Source organism: Pan troglodytes, chromosome 15 (genome assembly GCF_028858775.2).
Source record: "Pan troglodytes isolate AG18354 chromosome 15, NHGRI_mPanTro3-v2.0_pri, whole genome shotgun sequence".
Classification (NCBI taxonomy): Eukaryota; Metazoa; Chordata; class Mammalia; order Primates; family Hominidae; genus Pan; species Pan troglodytes.
In genome coordinates this window covers 83,545,420-83,573,000 of record NC_072413.2, presented here as the reverse complement: position 1 = coordinate 83,573,000, position 27,581 = coordinate 83,545,420, and the positions used below count along the sequence as shown (strand labels likewise).

The following is a 27,581-nucleotide window of genomic DNA, read 5'->3' as shown; positions in this document are numbered from 1 at the left end:
GCGGCACACACACATCTCTGGGAGTGGCTATTTGATGAAGTTTTACTCACTCACACAAAACCAAACTCAAAGACGTGTACACACATTCCACACACAACACAAATCCCCAGGCCTTCCCAGCCATACTGATCAAGGCCTACACAATTTTTTCCTCCTGTCCCTTAACTGAGAGTGTTTAATATTTAAGCAATAACAGTTAAATATTATATGCTTAGTGTATGTTTAACATTACTAAACAAAACTTATTTTAATGAATTTAAAAACAAATTATTAACAAATAGTTGGACCTGAATATTCTAAATAAGTAGACATATGATGGGATCCACAATATATAAGGTGACTAGGAATTTTAAATACATATATATATGTTTTGTTTTGTTTTGTTTTGTTTTGTTTTTGAGACAGAGTCTTGCTCTGTCACCTAGACTGCAGTGCAGTGGCATGATCTCGGCTCACTGCAACCTCTGCCTCCTGGATTCAAGCAATTCTCCTGCCTCAGCCTCTGGAGTAGCTGGGATTACAGGCATGTACCACCACACCTGGCTAATTTTTATATTTTTAGTAAAGATGGGGTTTCACCATGTTGGCCAGGCTAGTCTCAACCTCCTGACCTCAAGTGATCCGCCTGCATTGAACTCCCAGAGTTCTGGAATTACACAAAAACGTAATTTTTAAATATCAGATGCTAAGTATCTTTAATGCTCAGAGCTAGTTATAACATTGTTTCAATTAAAGGGGAAAAAAATGCCCAGGTAACTGTCACACGAACAATGCTAAATAGCCAAAAGAAACAGTAGAAGGTTGGCAATGATGTAAAGAGTGAAGAATTTGTAAAACATTATTCATTGGCTCTGAGATAGACTTTAAATACCCAACAATACCTTGCTTCTTATCCTCAGAAAGTACATGACATTGAAAACCCTACTGGCACTCACAGATTTGGGCTCAACACATTTTCAATCTTATCGAATCAACAGAGTTTCAATCATATGTAAGGAAGAGTCCTGTGAAAGGTATGACATGCTCTAAATTAACCTTACTGGCCCTGCAGCCAGAAGGTGAGGTCTGAGAAAAAGAGTTTGAACATTATGTGCAAGAGATAGTGGTTAATTTCATGGACTTTCAAAAGTCACACAGAACTGGACACACAGACATTGTAGGAAAATCTGAAAATTTTAGGAAAAGCCTAAAATTAACCATTTGAAAGCAACCCATGCTTCAAAAAAAATTAAAAGTTAATCTAGGAAAATTATATAAACATCTAGCAAAATGTCTGTTTCCTTTTCTCTTTTGTAGTTAACCTAAATGTTCTTTAAAAACAGTATAACCTGGTGGCAATTACTTAGCCTAAGAAGAAAAGGAAATGTTACCCATATCCAAATGTGAATTGCGATTAGTGTACAGTAGATGAAGATATCTTTTCTACATTTTCAATCCACTGTTTTGAAACTATTACTTGAAAATATTGTGTTAAACATGTATGTAATTCGAAAATATTATAGAATGACTACAAAGGAAGCCCTGTGCACATGGAGCCAACAATGTAGAATGTTCTCCAGCTCCAAATATTCCATTATACTCTGCATGGTATCCTGTATGAACAGGTACAGAATTCATGTGGTTCCAGGTTTTCTTTTTTTTCTTTTTTCTTTTTTTTTTTTTTGAGACGGAGTTTCGCTCCTGTCACCCAGGCTGGAGTGCAATGGGACGATCTCGGCTCGCTGCAACCTTCGCCTCCTGGGTTCAGGCGATTCTCCTGCCTCAGCCTCCTGAGTAGCTGGGATTACAGGTGCCCAACCTGATGCTCGACTAATTTTTGTATTTTTAGTAGAGATAGGGTTTCACCATGTTGGCCAGGGTGGTCTCAAACTCCTGACCTCAGGTGATCTGCTCACCTTGGCCTCCCAAAGTGCTGGGATTACAGCCGTTGCGCCACTGCACCCGGCTGATTCCAGATTTTCACCTGGCAAGTAATGGTGATACTTCTTTGCACATTCCAGACCCCATTTGTTCTTAGAGTTGACGTATATTTACCACCAAACAGGATGGTCTATCAGTTCTATCTACCTGATAAAAAAAAGAAAGGAGAGTGGAGGTTCCCATTTACCATGTGTCCCACAGTTTGCAGCCCAATTGCTGCCAGATAAGGAGAGGAACCAGGATGTGGTTTTTGGGATGTAATGAGCAGAAGAAAGGGGAGCTACCACCTTCTTTCTCTGGGGACATTTTCTTATTTTTCTATTTTCTTTTCTACCATCACAAGAAAACCAACTTTATCCTATCACTTAAAAAAAACTTATAAAATATTTTTTTGTTTTCTTCCTGTCATATCTGTTTTAACGACCCACTGCAGGCAGGGTAAAATCAGCAACTATGGAAAAAAGTATTTAATGTGACACTTTTAAAGTCAATTTGTAATTTACTTTGTTAATTTCAACTTCATGGAGTTATTCATTTCTTGACTGTTTATGTGTTTAAAACAATGACATAAATGCATATTAAAATTATATAGCATTCTATATAAGCATAATGCCTCTTTATTCTCCACATCCATAAGAGTCAGGGCTTAGCTCATGAAATATTTATTAAGCAGTAAAAATGCTATGTATTCACCAGACAAAACACCACCTCATTTCACTCAATAAATCAAGAGCAGTTAAGAAGAAACATTTAGTTGCCTACTGCCCTAGATAAGTGGAGATTTGTTATATTTTCAGCTGTTTCATGTACTAATTGGCAAAAGCAATTTGATGGCTATTTTGCAGGGTTGAGGTGATGGGATTCCCAGTCACCTAAGGATTCACCTGTTACATTTCAAGTGCTTAATTACAACCTGCTCTGTAACTTCCTCAAGCAAGAGGCAGGGCTGTGGTGTGTCCCCTGCCTATGCATCTTCAGAACTTCAGAGGCCAAATCTTTTTTTCCATTGCCAAATTTCTAATTGGGAAAAGGCATTCCCACAAGACAATGTACTTCAAACGTATCTATACTGGAAAAGGGCAAGATGTGTCCTCAGCTTCTATGAAATGAGTGTATGATACCAACATCCAGTCACTACTGATGCGTGCTTTCATTCAGTTTTTCTACAGTGGTTTTGTATTTACCCAATCCTCAGTGACTCCAAGGCTTGAGAAAGGGCCTATCCCTGAGAAAACGGCTTGGGAAGGGGTTGTGTTACTACCTCCTGGCTTTCTTCTTACCGTATTTTAAATATTGATGGCTGATGAATGAACTAATTCATCTGCAAAATTAATTCCAATGAACAATGCTTTCTTTTTCCAAAAATTATATTTGCTTTTCAATGAATTGGATGTCTTGGAATTCCTTTCAAAGAGTTTTGCAGTTACTATCATGCTACCCTCCAAAGTCAAAAGTAAAAGTATTACAGTAGAAGATGGTGTTTGCTTTCCCAAAAAAGATAAAGAAGAAATACAAATGATTTAGTGACTCACTCAAGGCCACACAGAAATTCAGAGGAAAGAGTGATTAGAAGTCTGACTCAGTGAACATGTATCCCAAGCACACAATTAGGAAAGAGAGGTGAGCAATTTAAAAAACGCTATGGCTCAAGCCTGTAATCCCAGCACTTCAGGAGGCCAAGGTAGGTGGATCACCTGAGGTCAGGAGTTTGAGGCCAGCCTGACCAATATGGTGAAACCCCATCTCTACTAAAAATACAAAAATTAGCCAGGCATGGTGGTGGGCACCTGTAGTACCAGCTATCGGGAGGCTGAGGCAGAGAATTGCTTGAACCGGGGAGGCAGAGGTTGCAGTGAGCCGAGACCACACCACTGCACTCCAGCCTGGGCGAAAGAGCAAGACTCTGTCTCAAAAAAATGAAATAAAAATAAAAATAAAATAAAATAAATATCCTTACTCTATCCCTTCTCCATATGCATGATACTGTGCAAATACTACTGCCTTCACAATACATGGATCTCTATACAAGATTTAATTTACTATACCCACAAAGAGAAAAGGAAGTATTCATCAATGCACTTCACCTATCATTGAGATGAAAAAGCAGACATTAGTGATTTGCTTTTCAAGTTCTAAACTCTTATGCTCAGATGAAAAAACAGAAGGGACAAGAAGACAGGTATTGTACAGCACATGGGTTAAGAGGAAGGAAATTCGTCTAGGGCATTCCCAGGCTCTGTCACACGGCTAGCAAAGTCATTCTAATGGGGGCAGTTTTGCCTCACTGCCCCCACCCCAAGGAAATTTGGCAACGTTGGAGACATTTTTGATAGTCTTGACTGGGGATGCTACTGACATTTGGTGGGGAGAGACCATGAATGCTGCAAAATCCCATATGATGCACAGCTCAGCATCCTACAACAAAGAGCTCAAAAGGTCTATAATGTTATGTTTAAAAAAAAAAAATCTGAGCAAAAACAACAAAACTGGAGGAATCACATTACCCTCAAATTATACTACAGAGCTATAGTAACCAAAACAGCGTGGTACTGGCATAAAAACTGACACAGAGACCAATGGAACAGAATAGAGAATCCACTCACCTACAGCGCATCCACTTTTGACAAAAGTGCCAAGAACATAAGCTGGGGAAAAGACAGTCTCTTCAATAAATGGTACCAGGAAAACTTGATATCCATAGGCAGAAGAGTGAAAATAGACCTGTATCCCTTGCCATATACAAAAATCAAATCAAAATCTATCAAAGACTTAAATCTAAGACCTCAAAGAATTAAACTACTACAAGAAAACCTAGGGGAAAATCTCCAGGACATTGGTATGGGCAAAAATTTCTTGATCAATACCCCACAAGCACAGGCAGCCAAAGCAAAAATGGACAAATGGGATCACAAGTTAAAAAGCTTCTGCACAGCAAAGGAAACAATCCACAAGGTGAAGAGACATACCCACAGAATGGGAGAAAATATTTACAAACTATCTATTTGACCAGGGCTTAATAACAAGAAGATATAAAGAGATCAAACGACTATAGGAAAAAAGCTAATAATCCAATCAAAACACGGGCAAAAGATTTGGACAGACATTTCTCAAAAGAAGAAACACAAATGGCAATCAGGCATATGAAAAGGTGCTCAACACCACTGACCAATAGAGAAATGCAAATTAAAACTACATTGAGATATCATCACACCCCAGTTAAAATACCTTATATGCAGAAGAGAGGCAATAAAAAATGCTGGCAAGTATGCAGAGAAAAGGGAACTTTTGTACCCTGCTGGTGGGAATGCAGATTAGTATAACCACTGTGGAGAACAGTTTGGAGGCTCCTCAAAATACTAAAAATTAAGCTACCATATAATCCAGCAATTGCATTACTGGATATATACCCCAAAGAAAGAAAATGTTGGCCATCTGTATATCAAAGAGATATCTGCATCCCCATGTTTGTTGCAGCACTGTTCACAATAGCCAAGATTTGGAAAGAACTTAAGTGTCCATCAACAGATGAATGAGTAAAGAAAATGGAGCACTATTCAGCCACAAAAAAGAATGAGATCCTATCACCCATCCAACATGAATGGAACTGGAGATCACTATGTTAAGTGAAATAAAGCAGGCACAGAAAGACAAACATCACATGTTCTCATTTGTTTGTGAAATCTAAAAATCAAAACAATTGAATTCATAGACATATAGAATAGAAAGATGGTTACCAGAGGCTGGAAGGGTACTGAGGGGCTGGGGTGGGGGAAAAGTAAGTATGGTTAATGGGTAGAAAAAAAATAAAAAGAACAAATAAGACCTATTTGACAGCACAACGGGGTGACTATGATGAATAATAACTTAACCGTACATTTTAAAGTAACTCAAAGAGTATAACTGGATTGTTTGTAACACAAAAGATAAATCCTTAAGAGGATGGATACCCCATTCTCATGATGTGGTTATTTCACATTGCATGCCTGTATCAAAACATCTTTTGTACCTCATAAATATATACACCTACTATGTACCCAAAAAAAGTAAAAATTAAAAAAAAAACTGAGCTAGTGATAGGACCTGGATCAAGTCATTTAATTTCTAGAAGGCCAAGTCTTATTTGAGTAATACTATCATTAACACGGCATACCTGCCTTGAAGGGTAGATGAGGGTACCATGAGAGACAATTCAAGCAAAGACCTTCATCCAGTTACTGAAATGTTTATTGGATTGGAAGTATTTTTATTATTCTTAGTAATATTAAGGCCTGTCTGTCTTTCACTTAACAAGATATGAGGAGAAGAAGCTATAAGAGGAGACAAAAATAGGCACTAATTTTAAGTGTATAATAGTATGAAGAAAATAAAATTCGGGACTCAAATAGTGACACTTGTTTCGTTCTGCAATATTTTTGTCTAATCCCATCATCATCATCAATAAGAAATAAGCTGAAATACCACTCGGGAGGCTGAGGCAGGAGAATGGCATGAACCCGGGAGGCGGAGATTGCAGTGAGCTGAGATTGCGCCACTGCACTCCAGCCTGGGAGACAGAGCAAGACTCCATCTCAAAAAAAAACAAACAAAAAAGAAGCTGAAATAAAAGCAGTCCCCCAGAACATTTCCTCATCATTCACCATGCCAAAGTTCCAGACATCTTACTAACCAGGTGATTAGACAATACAGCATTGTGGGTAATATTTTAATCATGAGAAATTTATGCTAAAAGAGGATGTTAAAAAATATTCTCATATTAATATTATCTTTGAAATACGAGCTCTTCTTCCAAGGATGAATTTTTATGTAAAGTCTTCAGGGTTTCGATTTTGTTCTTTTGAGCTGTCAACGGTGACCACATCTGAAGAGGCCGCTTGCATGTGTCTGCTGAACCTGCGGTAGGGTTTGAGGAATGGCAAAGTGTTCACTTAGAAAAAAAAAAAAATTCATGGTCAAGTCCTTTAATTTGTTGACATAGTTGGAACTTGAAGATCAAGTTCCAGTTAAAATGACCTAGGAACTGAATATGCTTTTTCTGTTTTAGGTGGTGAGGAGGGCCAAACCACAAGATTATACATCAAATGCACAAACAAAACAAATCAGGAAAATCTCGGACAGCTGAAGTAGCTTTTGCGTAGGAATTCTTTGGAGCTATTGGCACACTGGTGTTTGCTGTCAGTGCCACTTACAATGATCAAGATGAGCTCTGCTTTCTTTTTTGTTTTTTTTTTTTTCCATTCCTTAGCCAGCTACAAACTGGATGACAAAGCAGTTTCAAGGCTAAAACCTACTCATGCCCACTTCCTGAAATACTAAAAGAATGTAAGTGCTGGTGTGTGTATGTGTGTATGTTTTCAAGTATCATTTTGAAAGCGAAGTACAACAAAGCTTCCTCGTTTGATGGTAAAATGGGCAATTGCAATACCTTTGTCTTAGATAGAGCCAAGGGCTAAATATCAAGTTAGATACTGGTTGTAGAAAGTAATATATAATTGTGTATAAAATAGCATGTAATTTCCCTATGGCCAAGCAGGAGAATATATACTGGTCTATAAAGGAAAACCAGCTCCACCTAAGCTCAATGAAAACCAGCTTATCTTTCCACGTCAACCTTTTGTATGTGAACTTCTTTCTTCTGACTTTGAGAAATAGCATGACCCCACTGTACAAATGACAGGATCACGACCAAACTGATTCTATATCTACCATGCCCATGAGAATTTGCCTGATTGGCGTTAAAATTTCAGTTGCTAAAACAAAAACCTAAACAAAGACCTTTTTTATTTTTTCCTTTTTACTTTGAGATATGTGTGTGTGTGTGTGTACATATATATTTACTTCATATATTTACCTATATATATCAAAATACCGTATTTTCAATTCCTAAACTGTGTAAGAATTGGCACATAAATATGAGTGAGTTTTATCACGATTATAAAGCATCAATTGTAAGTATTCTTTTTTTAAGTGTTCATTTTATTATAGTAAGAACATTTAATATGCTGTCTACCATCTTAACAAATTAAGTGTTTAATACAGTACTCTCAACTATAGGCACAATGTTGTATAGCAAATCTCTGGAACTTATTCATTTTCCATAACTGAAACTGTATGTTATTGACTGAGCATTGTTTCTTATATCAGCATTGTCAGTGCAGTAAGCAGAGTACATAAGAAAACTCAGGCTCCAGAGTGCTCTGGGATTGAAGCCTGACTCCAGTGTTTACTGCTGTGTGTGTGACTTATGGACAAGTTACTTCACTAACCTCTCTGTGGCTTCTTTTCCTCTTCTGTAAAATGAAGATAAAATGATAAAGATAAAATCATGGAGTTGTTAGAATTAATCATATTTATATTAATATGTAATATATATACATATGTGTATTATATATGTATTATATAAACACTGATTATATAAAAATATAATAAATATACACTGACTATATAAAAACTGTATATAGCTTATATCACTTAAGTATAATATATATTTTAATTAAATATATATTTCATTAAAATATATGCTTTTAATGAAATATATTTACATATTTAACTAAAAATATATATACTTAATTAAAAGCATGTAGAACCAATATCAAAGAAGTAAATTATCAAAATATCTTCTATCATTATCATCTGGTGCATCATTACTCCCACAGAACATCAAGAACAGAAAATTCAGCTGCTCATCTTTGGTTCCCCAGCTCTTCGCCTAGACAGACCTCATGGCAGGTGCCGCAAGGGCCCTTGTAGCTTTATATCTCCTTTTACCAAATATCCTGTCATTTAGATTTAGTTAAATATGAGAAAAACAAGGTTCACCCATCTTCATTCTCAAAAAAATTCATTTATTTTACAGTATCAACAACCCTAAATAATAAAGAAATACAATACAAATAGAATGCCCTCTATACACACGCACATGCATATAATACACACACACACGATTCTTTCTGTGTGCTGAGATTACAATTAGTAGTAATTTTATCCTTTAACTTTGGATTTTCCAAATTATCAACAATATACTTACCTTACATTAATGATCAGAAATAAAAAGGTTTACATTTTTTAAAATGAAGATAATTTTGGTATTATCAGTATAACTGAACACTGCTGGGCCCCGTCAAATGGGGAAGACAGCCTGAACACAGGGACAATATAAATACTGCCCTGAAAAATAATAGTCTGGGATGAACCAAACCTGCAAGAGATTTATAAGAGAAATAAAATATTTGAGCAAACCATCTTGACCTTTCAACCCAGAGGGCAGATCCTCACTTCTGTCAAAACTGAAGATGGATGACCACGAAAGGAAAAGGCTTATTGAGTGTTGATGACAGATGATTGGACATGCATTAGGTCCCTTATTCCCACCTCCAACCTTGTAGGTAGTCATCAGGGCCACCATTTTACAAAGAGGGAAACTGGAGCTCAAGGTCACACAGGAGGTCAGGAGCAGCATTAGAATGCCACCCCATTTCTTGGTGCCAAATTAAATATCCTTTCCTCATGCCACAAAAGCCCTCGACTGCATCTGGTCTCTCCTTATCCTTCTTACATCTTTATCCATCATTTCTACCTTCCCCCCGCCCTGCCACCCACCTCCCACCCCCACTCTATGCCTTTTGGATACAGCCCCATTTGCAATGAAAAGTAAGCAAGAGTACAAAAGCCTCATATAGCTCCCACACAGAAGGCTTGGCTAAGGTAGGGCCAGCATTGCCTGAACCCACCAGTATTCTCGCAGATGTGCAGCTGCACACATGCACACCGCCTCTGCAAGGCTCATAAAGCAGCTTTCAGCACCACTTAGAACCCTGTGTCAGCCAGCATCTGCAGGGGCGGCCAGCAACTGCACAGGAAGCGATTCTCTGCTCAGCCCGGGCAGGACCTGCCCTGTTTGCAGAGGAGCAGGCATGGAGGCCCAGAGAAGGATGTCTGTCCTCTGTGGCTCTGGGGGGCATACTGTCATGTCCTGAAAGACACCAAGAGGAGAAAGAACTGCAGAATGTCTAAGGAAAAACCTCAAAATCTGACTGTATTGAGCCACTCCATCTAGGCATTCAATACCTACTGCTTTACAGAAATACAGAATTAAGACACAGCATAAGAAAGGCCGTTCACAGCTTTGATTGGCCATCACATTTTTCTCTTTATACCTTTCAGCATTTTTTAATATGATTTCTTTTGCTAATTATTTAAACAAGGAAATAAGTGCAATGTCCTGAGTTAATACTATGCAGCCATATGTGCCCATCTCATTCAAAAAAGGCATTTTCTAGTCCTGTGCAAATATTAATCAACTTGTTCATTTTGCTAGGCAAGTAGCTAAGGAGCCCTAGTTCACCAGTGCTTAAACAGAGAGGTTAAAACAATAGAGCAATTTAATTGTAGAGCTTTCCTGAACCTGCAAACTCACTGGTGAGGAAGTGAGGCAGCCCATATTCTCTGAGGGATAAATAAATCCTATTGCAAGAATAAAGACGGTCTACTGCAACCACAGAGGCAGATCCAAACACGAATGCCAATCACTACCTAGTCTTTTTTTTTTTTTTTTAAAGAAACAGTGTCTTGCTACATTGCCCAGGCTGGCTTCAAACTCCTGGGCTCAAGGGATCCTCCCAGCTCAGGCTCCCAAGTAGCTGGGATTACAGGCGCACCTTTGCATTCAGCCACCACCTATTCTTAAAACATCCATATATCCACTTTCAGATTCTGATTAGTTTAAGAAAAGCCCATTTTCTCTTCCTTCTGCCTGATTTTCAGGAGGCTTCTGCCTCTGCTCTTTCTAGGGCATGGCAATCAACATGCAGCACTCCACGTTATGTAAAGTAAGTTATATCTCCTTCCGTGCACAATGCCTTGAGGGAATATTCTTTAAGCGGACCAGGAGCTCTGATCCTGACTTTATCCTGTAGGAGTCCAGAGCTGTGCTAGGAGCGTCTCTCTACAGCATCTACTGCTTAATTCTGGAAGTACTTGGGGCTTAAGTAACTGTTGCCAAAATAGGAGCGTTCTGTTCCTAAAATTCATTGCTTTAATCCACATTTGAATTCTGTTCATGGGACAGAGTGCTCATCAGTTGCTCAATGGATTAACTCCTTGACAACTACAACTAGGGGAAATCTGGCCACTTCAGCACACCAGCTGCAAGGCTTCTGAATGGGTTAAGAGTGTTTGTTGAATTTCTGATTTAACAAAATGAATGTACTTTACCTATTCTTTTCCATTACCTTTATTTCTCTAACTATTACAACACAGTATACAAAATGAAGATGGACATTATAAATAAATAAATCTCCCTCGTATTTCCTATTAGAAGCACTGGCAGAGACAATTTAACCTTCAGAGTTGATCCCTGCCAGTAATTTTCAGCATCCTATAAAGATTATCTTTCAACGATTTTCTGCACACAGTTCCTAGAGCCCTAACCCTTCAGAATGACAATTTCATTTCTCACATGGGAATTTTCCCTAGGTTCTTTTCTTTCAGATGGCTTTCTATTTTAGATAAGGGCAGGGACAGGAGAGTAGAGAGGTAGCTTAGCTTTAACCTCCAGAGCTGTGAAATCAAACAATGAGGCAGAAAATTATAGAAGTATATAGTAAAAACTATATATATAGTTGGATATATATCTATATCTATAGATATAGATATAGATATAGATATATCCAACCTACACAGAATCTTATAAAATGAGGTCCTTCCTGCTAGCCGCTACTTAACAACACTCAAAATTAGGTGCTGTCATCCTAAATTAATAATAAAAACAGCTAGACATGTAATCCATACAAGGACTATATTAGTCCATAAGATAGACTAATTATTATTCCCATTATACATACTATAGTAATGATTATAATGGCAATAGCTATGGTTTACTGAGTGCCTAACTACGTACCAGGCACCTTATTTGAGATGTCTTCGTTTAATTCACACAGTAGGATTATAAGGTCGATGCTCCAGTTACTCCCATTACACAGATGAAGAAACTGATCCCAGAGAGGATAAATAATGCACCCAAAATCTATGCTAATAAATGCTAGGATTTAAACTCTGACTGGCCTAATTCTAGACTTCTTGACCACTTTGCTACAATGCCTCAAACAAACACTAAGTACAAATCACAATCAATTAGTACTATTGAAAAAGACCTCTAACAGTTATTGAACAAGTAATTTCTACCTCTTCCTTAGGGTCTCCATTCAAGCTTTCTGTCACTTTCACAGAGGCTCCTAAATTGAAACAAACCACAACTACACCCTGCATGCATATACAAACACATATATCATATAATCACAAGGTTGTATTTCATACGTATCAGAATAATGCTCATATGGCTACTCAACAGAATTCTATCAACGCTCCATTTGTTTTTGCCTTACCAACAATCTACAGGATCTAAGAGCAGGATCTACATATGGATTCAACCTCCTATATCACACAGATTGTAGAGTGGTAGTTAACGTTATGTAAGCACCTCCCATTGTTAGTGGTACTGTTCCATGCCCCTCACTGTATGGAAAGATAAAAGTTAATACCAAACTGCATTCATGTTTACAGACACAGCTGTCAACCATAGTCAGGATTTCATCCTTTCAAAGGCTAAGTAAGACCCAAGTTGAAATGAAATGACATAGAATCCCATGTGTCACATGTCCTAACTGTGGGTGGAAAGATCTTAAGAAATAACACTACAAAATGATTCCAAACCTTACACCAAGCTTTACTCAAATGAAACGTGGGTCAAGAACTTTGGGGCACCAATCTCATAAGCCCCATAAATAAATACACATTTTCCCTGAATAAAAATAAATAATTTCATTATATACAATCCATTTCTATAAATTTAAAATACTACTGTAAAACAAACTTTGTAAGAATGTATATAATGTTACTACTTTATAGAGATAATTTAATCTTTTATTCCAGAAGAAAATGGAAGTCTCCATTCTGGAGTCAACTTCTAACATTAATATTCTTTTACTTGTGCTATGAAGGCCCATGAAGACTCAGGCTGTGAACCTAGGGGAAGGGAACAACCGCCATATTGCTCCAAGAAGTGGAGATGTGGTAGTTTTCTAAACTGTTTGAACTAGGACTCAATGGTACCATCCAACAATTCTTTTCCTTTCTTTGACCACTAAATATAGAGGTCAGTCTTCTCTGGGGGTAAGTGGTATCCTGTTATGAGCCACGTGAAGCCAAGGGCTTGTCATTCAGAGCACTGCTTGCTCTGTTCTAAAATCTGGAAGACTCAAGGACTGCTGCTGCCCTCGACCATCTTCAAACAAATGGGAAGCTAATTTGCATAAGCCTCATTTCCATTTTATTCATCCTCTGCCCAAATCTAGATCAGAATGTTTTAATACCATCCCACTGTGGGCAGTCGCGCAAATTTCAAGGGTATCCGTGGTCAACAATTAGAAGGCATGGGTTTCAGAGTTGAGTTTATGTTAGAAATTAAAAGCCGAAATAAGAGAATGCCTGTTGCAAGATAAAGAATAAGAAAAACAAAAAGGCCAGCTAATATATAAAACATGAAAGAAACCTGAATCATCACTAATGCCTAGGATGTACACCAGGTACTTTACTTGCATTTCCACATTTATTCTTTAAAAGCACCTAGATAAATGAGGGCTTTCTTTTTTTACTCCTTAATATATAAGTAAAATCCCAGAGGAAAAAGAAAATCAAAAGGCAGGCATTTTTCTCAATCGGCTAAATAGCAGAAGCAAGATTGAAACACAGGAATGTCTGGCTCTACACCCATTTCCTTTACTCACCAGCCCACATGACCTGGCTTCTGCTGACTGATTGTTTTCTGATGATAGCTCATCATATAGCAGGAATATGTCCTAATAAGTGTACACAAGAAACTTCAGCAATTCACTCCACTTTTGGGTGTTTTCTTCTCTTTGAACATTAAACAGACTAAGACAAACCGTTAACTTTAACCAAACTCTATTAAGGTTTATGAACCAGATTTTTAGGTATGTGTGAATACTATTTTCTAAAAATAAATTGGCTCGATGCCATCATAAAGGTATTATAATAAAGGGGCATGCATGCACTCGCACATATATTAACACAAACTTCTTTTGCAAATGTAATCCCATTAAAAAGGAAAAACAAAATTAGTTCTGAAAACTTCTGAAAATCCCATTAAAAAGGAAAAACAAAATTACTTCTGAAAACTGCAAAAATCTTGCAACACCAACAGTACCTTCCCTGGCTCATTAATTCTGGCCTAAATTTGCTACTGTCAGGCAAACCAGGCACACTGTCCAGCAGACACCCACCTGCTATTAGGCTGAATGTGCCTGGCATCTTGACATTCTATTGATTCCAATCCAAAGCTTATGTAAAAAAGGCAGCTCAGAGTCCAAAAGGAATTTCAGCCACAAATACTTTGGGAGAAATCCAAGCAACTAAAAACAGAAAGAAAGACAAGATGCAAATCTGAGTGACAAAACTGAGACAACTCAAGCCAGACTGGAGAATGTTCAAGGACAAATCTCCAAATGACCCAGGCATCAACCCCTTTGGATAACCACTTATTTTAAAAAAAAAAAAAATTCTAATACCCTGTGCATGGAATGACCACCCCTGACCCAATCTAGAGTATTGGTGGATAGATTCACAAAGAAGTATTCACTAGTATCCCAGTGGCATTGCTTTTAAAGACAGCCCTGTCATTTTTGCCCTGTAAGCCCTTATTACATATTCAGTAGAAACTTGCCATCTCATAAATACAGTCTTGATAATGACAAAGAATTCAAATTATTAATCAGTTAAAATGAACCAGAAACTATGTAAAGTGCTTAAGAATATCAGTGTTTGCATCTTCAAAACAACCCCATGGGCTAAGAATTTTATTTCCATTTTATAGATAAGGAAAATTGGGGTTCCGAGAGGCAAATTAATTTGCTCCAAGTGGCTGGAAAACGAGATACTAGAAAAGAGAGGACAGCAGGATTCATTTATAAATTTTCCGACACTTTCCAGCCCTTCCCCACCCCTCCCAAATAACCTAAGCATAAATGAAATGGGTTTATGTCCAATTTCCAAATCCTGGTACTTGTGGCTTTGGTGGCGGCTACTTGTCACAGTCAACTCTGTATGAATAAGCTGGCTCCAGAGGGTTCTTTAAAGCCAGACCAATTCCCCCAGTCTTTATTTTAGCCAAGAGAAGACACACATTTCAAAATAAAAATAAATACATAAAAAGGAAGGAGAAGGAGAAACCCATAATCCCAGTAAGCAGCATAGATTGCATCTGGTCCTGGTTCCCCCACTCCAGCCTCCCACTCTCACCAGCCCACTGCACAGCTCCCACTGACTTCAAAGGCAGCTCCCGGGGGAAGGAGAAACAAAAGTCCAACAGGGCTGGCAGAAAGGAGGACCTTATCCAGAGGGGAGGGTGGGAGAGGAACAGAGATTCACTGCAGACACCAGTCGTCTCAAAACAAGAATTCAAAGTGTTTTCCCAAAGCTCATTTCTATCAGGGGTGCTGGGGTGGATCAGAAGGTTGAGACTCCAACTGGGAGAGATGTGTTTCTGCTGCTCAAATATTTCCCAAGTTTGCAAGACATCTCCAGCCTTTGGAGTGCCTTCTGGTTTGAGGAGCAGGGATGGCCATCCAGGTCTCAATGAGACTCAATTAACTCCTCTCATGACAAGGCAGCCATATTTCACCATCCAGTAGAGCTGCCCGTGATTTTTTTGTGTGTGCATTTATTCAATTTGAAGCAATACTCCTTTGGTGAAAGAATGCCCCCTGGGTTGAGGTACGTAAAGTAAATATGTGAAAAAATCAGAAAGTTCCTTAAAAGAGGTTTATTATATCACTCAACCCGTATCTCCCCACGATGCTACGATGACTATTTTCTTTGCCTGTGTCAGGGTTGAAAGCTTTGTCCTGAAGTCAGGCCTGTCCTCCTTCCCTGTGCTCTGCCTCTGATTTATAAGCTGACTTCTCCGAGACAGCACTTAGCCATCCGTCCTCGGTTTATCACCCATCGGTTACCATTGTTATTGCTGCCATTAGTATTCAAAATGATTATAGACTTACAAAGTTGTTCTCTTCTGATAATAATGTTTGCAATATGCTTTTACACTGCCTAGTTAATATAGTGAGCCTGTGATTTTTTTGCTCTGGCACAAGTCACACAAAAACTGTTGCAGGAGAATATTTAGCAGATTTCTAAATGGCTACATGGAGAACTAGGGGCTAAAACACAGGTGCCTATATATATATATACATAAAATATATATAAATATATATACGTAGATTTATATATAAATATATATACGTAGATTTATATATAAATATATATACGTATATTTATATATAAATATATATACGTATATTTATATATAAATATATATACGTAGATTTATATATAAATATATATACGTAGATTTATATATAAATATATATACGTAGATTTATATATAAATATATACGTAGATTTATATATACATATATATACATAGATTTATATATAAATATATATACGTAGATTTATATATACATATATTTATATATGTAAATATATATTTATATATAAAGATATATAAATATATATTTATATATAAAGATATTTATATATATAAATATATATATACTTTAAACAACAAACTGGGTATCCTTTTGTGCATAGGTGACAACAAAAAGGTGGCAGTGGACGCAACATTAGAAACATTGGGCCCTTTCCTGCTCAACTCAGTTTGACACAATCTCCAGAGACAGTGATAGCCATTTCCTGAATAAAGGCCAAAGTCTGCTCACGACCTTCTCGCGCAAGTCCTACTGACAGTGAAAAAAATAAAAAAGTAAATCAGGCCCTAGTGTGGTAGCTCACACCTGTAATCCCAGTGCCTTGGGAGACCAAGGCCAGAGGATCGCTTGAGGACAGGAGTTTGAGGCCAGCCTGGGCAACACTGTGAGACTCCATGTCTACAAAAAACCTTAGCCAGGTGCAGTGTTGCACTCCTGTAGTCTTAGCTACTCGAGAGACTGAGGCAGGAGGACCACTTGTGCCCAGGAGTTCCAGATTACAGCAAGCTATGACTGCACCACTGTACTCTGACCTGGGCAACACGGTGAGACCCTGTCTCAAAAGAAAAAAAAAATAATAATCAGGAAAACACACACGGAAGGTAGGGCATAGTCTTCAGAGGCTAATAGCCAGACTAAAAGAGAGGAGACTGCCTAGAAAACAGTCTTGAAAGGGAGCATGGCTGCAGGGAATTAACAAAAATCCATGCATCTCCTTTTAGAGACAGCAGCAGTGAGCTTGTGACCAGAATTCTCCTCTTCATGCATGTGCTTAACTTGAATGTCAACAGGAATTTTGTAAGAGCACTGCAGGGGAAAATGGATTCATTTGTCATCTAAAATGAATCATTTCACTTCCTCTCCTCCATTTTTATATATATTGACAAAATATAAAAATACATTTTTGAAAAATCAATCCAGCTTTGTAGTTTTCTACTCAAATGCAAAAGTAGCCACCAGAATTATAAGATTCAAAAGCCTTTTACTACAGTATTTAAATAGGGTTCCCCCAAAATGGGATTCCATGGGCCTCAGATTTACCAACCCCAAGCGAAAACCGCAAGTGGTAATGCATTACAAATCGCTCATCGTTTATTTTGAGGTTTGAATTTCCATTTTATTTTTAACAATAGCTTCACAGTTCACTGACAAATGTCCTGAACTATATTTAGAAGAATAACAGTATTTAAGATCAGGAGCATACATGGGCAGAGCTGGCTTTCCACTTTTTCTAAATAGAAATACAAAACGTGTGCACATTTTGTGAATTTCATGTCAAAGATTTGGGGTCTGCCAGCAGAATTTCTGCTCCCCTCTGATGGCTGAATGTCAATGCTCTTTCAGGTACATTTGGAATACTTTCAAGGTGTGTCTACAATACCTTTTCTCCAATGCAATAGAATATTTCCACCACCAAACAAGCAACTAGTTTTAATATGGAGAGCTGCAAATCTGAAATGGGTTTGAAAACAAATAGGACAAACAGCTTGTTAACCTACCCCTAAAAGGTCCAACCAGTGTGTACTGCCATTGCATTTGGAATTAGATTTTCGGAAATTGAAAAACACTGTCTTTGGCTTTCCTTAAAAGAATGCTGGAGGCGAGCAATATGCTGATTATTTTTCAAAGGAGGAGAAGAAGGTGTTGAAAGCTTTTAATAACATGTAAAGCTCCCAGTTTGCAAGCACCAAACACAAAACAATGGTAATGGTTTAGCACTTCATAAATGTATGTGATTCTGTCTACTGTTTGGAGACAGCAAATACTTTTGGACAAATTACAATGTCTCTGCCTTTATGCCTAAATAAAGGAAAACAGCCAAATACTTTGAGGCATCAGAAGATAACCATGGTAATGGAAATACACAGCTCTTGCCACGAAAGAAAGAAAAAAAAAAGTAAATACTTATAATTAAAACAGCACTAGAGCTGAATGAAACCCGGATAACTGAGGTCATGAGTTTTTGAGGCGGCCACGGTCAGCCAGAGTTTCAAATATAGCACACATTTTGAGTAAAGGAAGATCATTTTACCTCATGCTTGGTCGTGGTGAGCTCCAAAGTAGGTTATTAATCAGAGAAAACACAGCATATAAATAAACAAGTCCATGAACAATCTCTTAACGAGTTAGTGCAATAAGTACCCTTTCTAATTCTAGAATATACCCTCACAAATGGAGTTTTAAAGGCAAGAGGGAATTAAGGTTTTCTGAACTCCTTAAAAGCTATACCCCTCCCAGGCATTGTGCTAGGCACTTAACATATATTACTTGCTTTAATCTTCTCCATAGCCCAGCCAAGTAAGTGGCATTATCACTTCTTTACAGATGAATATTTGACACACAGACATGAAGGCATTTAGCTGTAGACTAGGGCTTCAGGAGCTGGGTGAAGGGCAACAAAGCCAGGCTCATTCTGTCTTCCCTCCTAAACACTTTCACTCTCTGCAGCTCTTCTAGAGCTTTAAATTGCTGCCCATTGTTCTTTATTCATTAGTCCATTTGCCCCATGGAAAAAAAGTGCAGTTGAGGGAAGGATGTCCAATGCTCCTTTTACAAAACAGTGGTTTGGGGCCTCAGGGAAGGTAAACTGTTCATCTCATTTCCCCACTGACTACCCTTTGCCTGGGATCACCACTGTGTCTGACCCAACACAGACAACTGTTTTATTTCCCCAGGTCCAACCTAACATGTGCTTACCAAAAAGGTAAGTAAATTTGGGAACACTTTGTTTTTGAGCTGCAGAACTCCTTAATTCCTTCGACAACAATATTTTAAGGTGGAAAATCAGAAGTATTAGTAGATATTTTTGAGTTTGCAAAAAAAATGTTTTAAGAACTAATCAAACTGTCCTCACCTGCAGACAGAGAGGAATGTGGTTTTCAGTCACAGAAGCCGTTATTCCGTCCACCCACATTCCACCCCAAAGCACCCAGAAGCAGCAGATCCTTGACAATCACAACTCCCATTGCAGGCTCTGTGCTAGTATCTGCCATATTCACAAGATAAGTGTGCCTATTAGGGGCCTAGAAAATCACATTTGAAAACTTATTAAATAAAAGCCAAAGCAAAAATATTTGCTTTTCGAATGGCCACAGGCCTTTTTTGCTGAGTCAGTTTGTAATAACTGTGGGTGGTACCCAGAGATCAATTTCAATAGAAATGAATCCCGGCTTTGTTGGTGCTGACCTGGTTTGCTCTTGAACAATGGCCAATGCCTTGGTTTCCTACCTTGTTTGGTATGCCCTGGGTAAATTTTTTCCAAAGGAGCCTAAAGAAGTACAATTTAACTACAGTAAGAAATATTCTATTTGGAAGAATAACTATTTGTGAAGACAACAAATTGGCCAGTGAGGAGGTCTTAGATTTCTTACACACCTCACATCAAGATACTCTGCAATTTAGGAGAAGGTGGCAGTATCCACATGAGAAAGATTGTAACAAATTTCTGTATGCAATGATGGCTTAATAGGAGCCATGTGGTTAAATTCCTTAACACTCTAAAAAAAAATCTTCAATTTATTTAAGAAATAAAAGTGAATGCTGCACTGGCAAAATGCAACAGAAAGAGAAGAAAAGGAACCAAAAATTAAAAAGGCATCTCCAAATTTCCAGTATAATGGTTCTCAAAAGGACTCAATACATTTTAACGGGCAGTACCAAAGCCTCTACAAACCCTCTGTCTCAAGGTCCTTTGTGACCTCTCTGCATTCGTTTTTGTGAAAGAATTGAGATTTTCCTGGCTCTATGGCATGAAGCATTGCCAAACAAGATAAAACAAGATTCGAATATTGCGTGGGACATACGCATGCAAGAATATGCATTATCAGAAATTCAAATATACCTATTTTTATTTATTATTTATCTTCTATTCTTATGTATTAAATATACTATTATACATATATGTATTTTATTTATATATAAAATATTATCATTTATCCTCTATTTTTATGTATTAAAACTATCGACCCTAATAACAAAATAATGAAATAGTCATGGGGAAATTTTGAGTGAACTATTTTTGAGCTGGTTAATGGTGCAGCCCAGATGCCCTTATCACTACTATGCTTCACGGTTTCCTGGGAAGAACTCTGAAAATCTGAACTACTGGGACCTTCCCCTGTGGATCCGGCCTCTTACGGGCCAAGCACCACTATGTTTACAAGCTCCCAGGTGAGCCTTGATGCACAGCCATTTGAAAATGATCTGGCAACTCAGACTAATCAAAAGAAATGAGGAAGACACAACAAGCCAGATTTCTCTGATGGCTCAACTCACTCCACTGAGCCTTTAGATGTGGTATAAAAGTCTTAAATCTTAAAGCAGTGTTTACTTGAGAATGTCAAAAGGAGATCATGTGAAGCCAAATAATGGCTGCAAAAATACTGTCCTGGACTACTTCATTACCCAGATGAGGACGCTGAGGGGAAAATCATTCTCACCCTAAATTAGCAGTCCAGAAACAAAACCAAGAATAGAACCCCTGACACCCGATGTCAGAATTTACTCCATGCTGTCACTGTTAAACAATTCCTCCTCACACCCTGTGTCTTGAACAGCTGAAAGGGTTGGCACACCCAGCAGAAGGAGCTGAGACATTTTTCCAGGCTTAGCTGAAGTGCAAACTCCTTCATTACAAAGCAACTGGCCAATCACAGTGGAGCATAAAGAAACCCACATCTGATTCAGAAATTACCTCAACAGGCGTAAACTGCTTCTTCATTTTATCAGAGAAAGCTAATATAACATTAAAAGCAAGTAAAGAAAAATCTAATTGCACTGACCTAAAAATAAAACTCAATTACTTTTTGCTCCCAAAGATGTGTGTGTATGTGAGAGAGAGAGAGAGAGAGATGTGTGAGTGTGATGTATGTGATATGTGTGATGTGTAAGTGTGATGTGTGGGGTAGGAGTGAAGCGGTGGGAGAGGAAGGGTCTCCCTCTCTTAGCAGGATTTTTTTCTCTGTGATATATCACCTTTTTAAAATAACTTGCCACCCATCCCTCTATTTACATTGATAGGAACTTTCCTCTGATGGAGGATATGATAGACAAATCTGGGTTGCTGACTATGAGTTTCAACCCAGTTCTATGCCCAAAATGATGACTCACAAAGAAATGTGTGCACACAAAACTGTGACTAATCAGAGATAGGAGTGACTAAAAAACTGAAGTGTGGCATGTATGTAGTAAGAATTCAGTAGAGTGGAAAGTAGTGAGTGACAAAAATTCTCTCTTGAGAGAGTTACTCAGACTTGTGTTCAAATCCAGGTTCCACAGGCCATAAGATCTGGACAGGCTACTCAAACCCTCTAAAGTCCCTTAGCCATCTGTAAAATATAAATAACAGCAGCTAACTCAAGGGGCTACTATGAAGAGTAAGTCAATTAATATGTTTGAACTATCTTCCACAAGCAGGGCACAAGGCACACTAAATGTATTGAATGAGAAGCATGAATGTGTGTTTCTGTGGACCCAGTGGGTCAGCCAGTCACCATATACTTACAGGGACTAAAGCACAAAACTTACTCTGTGCCTAGCAACATGCAGGACAAATGAGCTATAAAAGAATAGCGAGGCCTACTGTCTGCACATAACTGTCTTATAATCAGTTAGCCAACACATGCTTAATAACAACCCCTGCCATGAATACGGGACGTGAATAATTATGCAGACAATACAAAAAATTACTGGATATACTGTCCTGCTCCCCATGTCTGGGTTGAGGAGATAACGCATACCTGCTTGAGAAGTTAATGAAAATGACAGTTAAATAACAACTACAAAAGAACATAAAAGTACACACGGCAGCTCCTGATGAATAGCCCAAAGTGGTATAACTGATAATGACTATGAGCTCCCAGAAAAAGGGAACCATCGTGAGTTAAAACAGTCTGGGAATTCTTCATGGAAGATAAGCCACTTAAGATTGGCCTTGAAAGAGGAGTAGGATTTAGATAAGCAGAGAAGAGGAAATCCTAGGTTTATGATCTAAGTAAAGACACAGAAATGAGAAAACACAGGGCTGAGTGACAACTTCAAGATATAAAGTACATGATTTGTGTTGTTTGTAGCAGTGAATGCCAGACACAACAGTGAGGCCATAGCTGTCTAGGCTGGGGGTTCTCAACATTTTATGGTTTGTCTCACCCCTATGCAGCTGTCAGATAATAATAGTGATCATTCTCAAGGCTCTGGACCCCAAAATATTTGGGGTTGCATAGGTAAGACTGGTTGCAGATTACAGGAAATTGCTAGTAAACTGGCACTATCCCATCCCTCCAAAACACATACACACATATTCACCTTTCTATTTCACTGAATGCAAAACAATGGTGTCTCTTGACAAATGGTTTAGGTCACTGTAGTGAGAAACAAGAGCCACTGAGAGCTTTGACCCACCACATCATGAGACACTTGATAAGCGAAAAAGGTCCTAACTGTGTTCTTCGGATATCAAATACACAAGAAATCAGAGAAGCTGTGCCTCCCTTTGGCTCTGTCCCCATGCTGACCCACCACAGCCCACCTAAATAAGACTCCTCCCACTCCACCATGGTAAGCACGTTGAGGAAATATTCAGTACTGGACTAACAATGATTACATTTAATTCTAATTCTTGGAATCAATCTTTGGTATAGGCAGCCTTTGAGCATGTCAATCGAAGGGAACAGCAGAGATTATACAAACCATCTCTTCTTCCTTATGTCTACATCAATCACCCCATCCACTGGTTACACTCTTCATGCTGCCAATTGTCAGCAGTTAAGTGAAAATGTCATATTATACATTATTTGACCACCTAATAATTCAATATTCTCCCCACCCCACAACTTTTTTTATAGTTTGTTAAAATTTCTGAAACTATTATATAAGGTGATAATTTCTATTCTGAAAGAAATTCCAGAATATAAAAACATGATAGCAGACCCTAAGTTAACATGATGGGATTCTTAAGATGACATCATTTTCTACAGAAACACATTCACAGATATCATCCAGGGCTGAAGTAAAGTATATCCATTGAAACCATCTCAGTCTTGAGCAAAGCAGATGAAGAAAAGCCCTGAGTCCCAAATCTTCAGGATGTTACCAGGACCCTAGATCTACTGTCACCACCTACCATCATCCAAATGCAACACTACTGAAAACCATAAACTTTAAGTAACAGAAGCTTTAAAATCTAAACTCTTGACTCAGTAAAGTGCAAAGAAAAGGCAAGTATAATGGAATACATTAAGCCACCAGAGTTGTTTTTTTAAAAAATAAGGAGAATTTGGCCGGGCGTGGTGGCTCACGCCTGTAATCCCAGCACTTTGGGAGGCCGAGGCAGGAGGATCATGAGGTCAGGAGTTCGAGAACATCCTGGCTAACAAGGTGAAACCCCGTCTCTACTAAAAAAAAAAATAGAAAAAATTAGCCAGGCATGGTGGCAGGTGCCTGTAGTCCCAGCTACTCGGGAGGCTGAGGCAGGAGAATGGCATGAACCCAGGAGGCGGAGCTTGCAGTGAGCCGAGATCGTTCCACTGCACTCCAGCCTGGGCGACAGAGTGAGATTCTGTCTAAATAAATAAATAAATAAATAAATAAATAAATAAAATAAAAATAAGGAGAATTTAAAGGGAAACACAAACCTAAAAAAGTCTGTAAAACTATGCACTTCACTCTCTGCTCTTTCATTAACTGTACAAACTGAAGCACACCTATGCAATGTTTTAAAAAATAATAATTGATAGCTAAATGTAAAGTCATTTGGATACTTCTAATACTGTAATCAGATTAAGGTAAGAAAGTAAGACTATGAATTCTAATTCCTAAAATGAAAAGGAAGTTGAATTGTTACATGTTCAATTTTCATATGTGTTTACTGAGTTATTTACAATATCCTCACATAGAATCTAATTTGGAGTTGGAATGTGATGCCTATAAAAACCAAGGTCTTCCATCTTTAATATTCAATGCAAACTTGACAAGGAACCAGAGAACATTTTCAAAGGAGACCAGGGTACAATTTATGTGTCAAAATAACAGCTCTACCCTCTTGGGTGATGGCTGTTAACATCAGAAGCTAGAGAACAGGGTGGTGGAGATACACAGTCTTACTTGGTGTGAAAGCTTGTCACTTTCTGTTTTTGATTTCTGTAAGGCTGAAAGACGATATGCCCATTTGGAGAAAGGCTGTTTAAAGAACACTATGGTAGACAAAATGGCCATACCAACATCTTACAAATACCACTAAGACCCACTGTCATGTTAACGTGATCCTACAATTCAATCTGGCCAAAACTTTTAAAAGAAAGTTTGGTCATGACAACACTTGTCATCATTTTTTTGGCTAATGCAAAATCCCTCCAAAAGCACAGAAAAAGAAAATGCTTTAATAACGTGATTTCAGGATTGGTATTCTGCTATTGTCTCACCACTATGTAGCAAGATAAATGTATTTTTTATTAGCTGTGCCAAAACCAAAACAAACCTCGATAACCAAAGGGCTAGGGGACAAAATAAACCTCATCTGAAATTCTTACAGCGCATTCCTCACTGTGACTGTCTGCAGACTTTATGAGAACTCTAAAGTACACGTCCAGTGTCCTGGTTCCTAATGGTGCCTTTGTCTCCAACATTTATCTCTAAGGACTGAGTTGAATGCATCCAGTGTGGGTGGTGTTTGCTGCATGAGTTGATCTTTCCTTCCTGCTGTCCTTGCCCTGTCCTGGTCCTACAGTCCCAGCACAGTGGACTCCACTAGACTCTGCCCTCCCTGCTGCTCCTGGTACGGTTTCCTGGTCAGCTGAGGGAACCAGAGGAGCACAAACTTCCCCTTCACTCCATGCCAGGCTGACAAAAGGAAACCTGCATTGCCCACGGTGGGCTTGACAATCAGTGTTCAACTGCCAAGGGTGTGGGGGGATGGCAGAGCTGCTTCAGGCAGATTCCTCTTTTCTTTCTAGGAGAAATTAAAGAACAATGCTCAAAGGCAAAAATGGTAATCTGGAGTGGCTAAAATGTCCTCCTTTGTCCCCAAAGAGCCCTCACGAGTTTGTCACAAAGTCTAAAAATCCACCACCTGTGAAGTCTTTGTTTCAGTGAAGAGTTGCAGTCACTAGGAAACTGCTACTATGTATCATGAAAGGGTTTACTGATCCATCAGTACCACCGTTGGGATTTCTAAAATAAAAGATAGATTGGCAGGCAAATCCTTAAGAGAAGGGAGACGAGGGAAAAGAGGAGACGGATGGAATGAGTGAGAGGCAGAGAGAGGCGGCTGATATACACCAGGCACTGTGCTAGATGATTTACATACCACATATGTTAACTTCTGAAGTCCGTAATGGCATCTCCAGGTTACAGGTAGTAAAACTGGGTTTCCAAAAGTTAAGTCGGTGAGAGAAGAAAGGTAAAGATCCCAGAAATAGGGAGAGAGGGCAGCCAAGGTTGGGCTCCATAGTGAAGTGGCCTCATTAATTGTGGGGCGAAGAGTGCAGGATCAGGCCATTGAGTCCCTGAAGAAGTTCATGGAAACAAAGAGAAAAGAACAACAACAACAAAAAAGCAGGAACTGGATTTGAAGCCCAAACACCACCTCTTGTGCAATTTGGTCCAGAGCTGGTCCAGGCTTCTTGAATGTGAGCACATTTTTTAACTAAAATCCCCAACTGCAGGATATACCAGAAAAAAAATTAAATTCATTCAGAAACATACCTAGCAATGACCACTGACTTGGTATTAATGCCTTACACATGGTCCTTGAGCCTGTCCAATCATTTTACGATTTCCATGTTCACTCTCCTTACAATAAGCATTTCAAGTGCACAAGTAGGAAAGCAAAACTCAGCCCATTCAGCGAGAAACTGAATGACTTACCTAGGGCAGAACTAGAGCCAAAACTATGTGCTCCGCCTCCAAGCCCCATGATCTTCCCCAGCAATCACCCCCCCGCAGATCAGCAAGGTCCCATGAACAAAGGCAATGCCTACCCCCACTTCCCTGTCTCATCTTTATTTGTCCCCTTATAAAACAGGGAAAGGGCCAAATTCTCAAGGAACCCTCCACAAGGAGAACAAAAACAGCTAATTTCCAAATAAGTAGTCAGGCCTCTTTCTTGTGGTACTCTACAGGCCTTCTGTAACTCACCTGCTGAGAGGACGGTAAGTCATGCTGTTTCTAGGGGAAGTTAACATTCCCCTGATCTCTATAGAAAAAATAAAAATCAGGCTTTGCACGGTGGCTCACGCTTATAATCCCGCACTTTGGGAGGCCGAGGTGGGAGGATCACGAGGTCAGGAGTTCGAGACCAGCCTGGCCAATATGGTGGAACCCCGTCTCTACTAAAAATACAAAAAGTAGCCGGCCATGGTGGCGCGTACCTGTAATCCCAGCTACTCGGAGGGCTGAGGCGGAAGAATCACTTGAACCCAGAAGGCGGAGGTTGCAGTGAACAGAGATCGTGCCACTGCACTCCAGCCTGGGTGACAGAGTGAGACTCCGTCTCAAAAAAAAAAAAAAAAAAAAAAAAAAAAAAATCATGTAAGTCACTTCCTGTGTGCTAGGCCCTCTTCTAAGCCTTTCACAGATACTAACTCTTTCAATCCTCACAAACACCCTAACAGCAGGTACTCTAACTATGTGCATTGTACAGAAAGATACTGAGGCAGGGTGATGCAGAAACTTACGCTCCTGAAGAAGTGGCAGAGCTAAGATATGAGCCAATGCAGTCTGGCTCCAGAATCCATGCTCTTAACCAGCATAATGTGGCAACTGGGCACACACACACATTGCAAACACAGAGTGTATGCTTTTCTAGAAAGCCTCAAGTTGGTCTAATAAAGGAAGATGCTGAAGGAAGCTTCGAGATTCCAGGTATCTTTGGAGCTTCTATTACAAGCAGACACCCACCAGGGATGGAGAAACCACAGCGTTCAGGAAACTGTCCAGTGTCCATGGGATTCTGAGGGGACATGTCAAACGTGGCAGCTCAAATATGATGCTTTCACCCACTTTCATGAAGCCCAAACTTTGTGCACGTGTTTGCAGATACCTTCCCCCAAACCCAGGCCCTCTGATAAAATTACCACGAAGTGAAAGCATAAATACATTTTTCATTTA

At 38.9% G+C, this 27,581-nt stretch overlaps 1 protein-coding gene across 2 annotated transcripts in view; it reads right to left on the bottom strand.

Annotated features, from left to right (window-relative positions):
- The window catches only part of FLRT2 (fibronectin leucine rich transmembrane protein 2), a 101,295-nt gene that overhangs the window by 37,167 nt on the left and 36,547 nt on the right, over positions 1-27,581 (bottom strand). Inside the window, exon 1 of one of the 2 annotated variants that reach the window (XM_054666205.2) lies at positions 14,217-16,167. The exons of the other annotated variant lie outside the window; for it this stretch is intronic. The gene's annotated coding sequence lies outside the window, so the exon portion shown is untranslated. Of the gene's footprint in view, positions 1-14,216; positions 16,168-27,581 lie in introns of those variants that run through there. 2 annotated transcript variants of the gene reach the window in all.